We start from the raw sequence: 4,065 nt of genomic DNA on the forward strand, positions 1-4,065 counted from the left end.
GTGGGTTAGTGAAGTTTTACCCACATATTTTTCTCGATTTTCCTTAGAGGAATATTTCACTGATACATCTGACCAGCCAGAATTTTTCCTGGTACACAATAGAGTTACTTAATAGTTTTCAACAATTACCACAGCACTTCCTGATGAGCAGGGAGTGCTCCTGGGCTGCAGACCCTGGTGTGAGCAGCTCCATGCAGGCACCACCTATTTGTGTCCCCTGCCTGAGACTTCCCAGGTTGAACAGCCCCAGCTCTCGGACTCCCTTCACAGCAGCAATGCTTAGGCCCTCCCCTCTCCCCTGGCTCCTCCCGGTGGGGATCCATCTCTGGATTCTATCCAGCAGCTCCCAGACTCCCTTAAAAGATCAAGAGATGACATCCCCCGTCCCTGGGTGGGCTCGAACCACCAACCTTTCAGTTAACAGCCGAACGCGCTAACCGATTGCGCCACAGAGACAGGTGTTTTATTAATGAAATCAAGCACTGAACCAGATATTTTTTATTCATACGACATATTTTGGGCTCATGGGACTGGTTACTCAGCTTGGAAGGTCAGTTTTTTGCCTTGTGCTGTCTGATGTTGAAGGCATTCTGCCAAAGCTTTCATCCCTCTGTTATCCCAGCTCCCTTCTAATGCCTCAGAGCGGCAACTCTGCGATACCACACCATTCACATGATGAATGAACAGCATCAGAGAAACAAAAAATTCACATATACACACTTTTTAATCCCAAGTTAACCTCAGTTTTTCCTTCCTTGTCTTGAAGAAATTTCAGCATGCTAATAGCTTGGCATAACTGGTAATGAATCCATCAGCACTAAGTTTGTCTAGCTGTTATACTTTGCATTATAAAGCATCAGTATCATAGGTATATAAAGTGTAGCTATATATACAAAAAGAGTTAAATGTAAGAAGATCAACATAATTGAAAACCAACCTCTCCCCCACCCCTGTTTCAATGTACATTCTACCAGGCAGAGAGAAACCTTTCAGATATTAGCATTTATTCATAGGATCATCATTAAAGAAACTTTGTGGAGAGTGAAGATGTAGATCAATGAAAGCATGGATTTAGAAAAGAAAATTAAACAATTTGAGGAGGATTACCGCAGCAGACCCTCTAATGGAGGCTGAACTCAGCTCTGAAAACTAAAATTGTGGCTGATTTACATTTATATAGTTGTGGTTTTTGCAATTGCTTTTGTATTCATCCTCATACTCAAAAATGATGTGTTTTATTACTCTAAATAATTAATAAAATACAGCGAAACCCTATATTTACAACAAAAATACAGAGCAAGATGCCATATCCAAAAGTGACATTGGTTTGCTTAGGGATATGAGGAAATAAATAAAATTTTGATACTCTATGAAAGCTTCACTGCATCTTTGAATAATGTACAGATCAGGATCTAGACAAATAGAATCAAATTAAAACAGAGCAGGAAAACAAAGTCTGCTTTATCCTTTGCAAAAGCATACTCTCACAGAAGACCATGGATTTTAGAAGAACTCTAGTGCCTCTGTTCTAGAGACAGAAGGCACAGTGATACCTCATGGTATTTTGAGTACATATGAGTTTATGCCTTGAAAACAAACCATGAAATCTTAAATTCAACGGATAAAGTATTTACCTACCAGATAGAAAAATATGCTTTTCCACCTTGTTTTCTCTGGTTAAACATGAGGTCTTTGCTCATGTTCACACTAAACTGGAACCAAGAGAATTTCAATGACAATAGCACATTAAGTGTTCTAAGTTGGAATTCACTATACTACTCCAGTGCAAAATACATTGGTAAAAGGAGATCCCAGTATTTAGCACAAGAAAAATACACATGGCTAAATCGTTTAGAAAATATATCGCTATCTATGGCAGACCTCTGTGATCTACCTCTGTATTTCTATAAGACTTTTTAATGAATGAATAAATAAATAAAAAGAAAGCAAGCAAGGGAAACAAAAGAACCCAAAACACCTTAAGGTAAAGCAATAGTTCTATTCTGAAAAGCAAATTTTGTTTTTCTATATTTTTGTGAAGGAAAAAAAAACAAAACATTGTACAAAAAGGGAGCTGGGTCTTAGTGCAGCACATCATCTAAAATGCATACATACAGGCTTATAAATAAATTAAAACCAGGACATCTTAAATAACCTAGTAAGCAGTACCCTGAGCCACAACCTTTGGTGGAACAAAATTAGGCTCTCAAAGGTGGCTTTGTACTTCAGTGACTTCTGCTGTCTTACGTTTCCAAGCCTTTAGCTGCACTCTGTTCCTTTCATGGCAAAATATGTCACCTTCAAACCCCATCCCTGGTTCACGCAGGTGCTGCTCACACAGGCACAGAGACAACTCGTGCTGTAAAGAACACGAGCTGCAGCTAACTCCAGTGGTATCAGCTCCTGCACTTAGTTTACAAGCCACTGCATGAGCGATAACATTGAACTCTGCATGAAATGAGATAATCTTACAAACCTGTACAGGCTGAAAGAAAGATGAAAGCCTGCCTACAAACCAACCCTAATTTCAAGCTGCAGTATGAAGGAGTGCGGAGAGATCTCACATTCCTTTTACTTACTCTGGGATGGGGAAAGGTGTCTAAGAAGATGAAACCCAGCTCTAGAAAACAGTTTGTTTCTTAACCTTTACATGTAGCAGATCTATTCTTTTTCATTATATTTTAAAATTAACATAGATATTGTATAACTAGAATATTATTTTCTAAATAACCAAAAAGATCTTCAATCAGTTTCATGGACTAGATGATCTTGGTGGTCCTTTCTCGCCCAAGCCATTGATGTCTCTGTTCCATGATCCTAAGAAAATCCACTTTTTATACTGCAGATGTACAAGCCAACCATTCTGATAAACCTGGGAAACTCAGAAAAAAAACTGAAAACATCCAGACCTGCTAACTATTCAAGGAAAGGTAGGCAACATATGTGATAAATACATTTGAGCTAGGTGTTTATAATTTCAGATTGTCTGCTTGTATCAGCAGTTGGGAATTTTAGGTGTCCCTCCTTGAAAATACATTAGTTCACATCAATGAGTGCATGATCTGTTTTCATATCCCAGTATGGATTATTTTCCTCCATACAGTCAAGACTGTACTCTTTTTCAATGCTGAAGAGAGTCCTGCTTAGAAAACAATGCTTCTATCATATCTTTCTGCTCAGAAGCAAATGAGATAATGTTAATTTGGAGCCATTTACAACTCAATCAAGATTTCAGATGAGTCCAGCGGGAATCTGATCTGCCATACCTAGCTGTGGTTTTATTACAGAGCCACACATTTGTGGGTTTTATAGCAGGCTTGTAGTTAATAAACTTCACCAATGACCACTTGTTATTTATATTGCAGAAGAGTCTGAAGTGCTCTGCCAGGAGCTGGACAAAAGGGTAGGAAAGCACTGCAGCAACAAAGAGATCTTACAATGTAATTACCACTGTTAGAGCACCTCATGCACAGCCTTGTTCAAAAATTAGCTTGATAGTCCAAACTTTTAATGACCTTGTACTTTGTGTTGCAGTAATTTCTGCAGCAGCCCTTCTTAGCTTCCATAATTAAAGTCATTTAAAAGTTTTAACTAGGAAGCATACTCACAGCACATGAGCTGATAGAGGGAAATGTAGCTTCAAGAGCTATTTTTCCCCCTATGCAGAGCTCCCACTGAGTCAGAAAATTACAGAATGCCCATCTTTTGATTTGGCTCAGCAGCAAAGAACTTCCACCTACTCACTCCATGCTTTTTTATTTTTATTTTCAAGTCTGAATGCTTTAATTGGGAAAAATTAAAATATGCCCCTATGTCTGTGCCAGTATTCAATAGGAAGGGAGAACCTAGAAGAAAGTTTGGAATACAAGGGAGCCAAGAAACCACACAGGGCCGTTCTCTCAGCTCCAGAGCTGAGACATCTGTGTGCTTCAAAATCTCACCCCTATCCACACCAAGTATTACACTTCACTAATTCATTTGTAAGGATATTTGCTATGCTTGCTCCGTATGCAACTTTAACTGCAAAACTTTATTTTGCATGTCCCTGTCAAAGTGCTAAGAGTC

General features: G+C 38.8%; 1 non-coding gene across 1 annotated transcript; it reads right to left on the bottom strand.

The window, feature by feature from the left end:
* Nucleotides 1-382: 382 nt before the first annotated feature.
* TRNAN-GUU (transfer RNA asparagine (anticodon GUU)) lies at nucleotides 383-456 on the bottom strand. The gene has a single exon. It is a non-coding gene; the product is annotated as a tRNA-Asn (tRNA).
* Between the last annotated feature and the right edge of the window lie 3,609 nt (nucleotides 457-4,065).

Source organism: Cyrtonyx montezumae, unplaced genomic scaffold, assembly GCF_038088225.1.
Source record: "Cyrtonyx montezumae isolate F1298 unplaced genomic scaffold, pur_monq_1.0 scaffold_5, whole genome shotgun sequence".
Classification (NCBI taxonomy): Eukaryota; Metazoa; Chordata; class Aves; order Galliformes; family Odontophoridae; genus Cyrtonyx; species Cyrtonyx montezumae.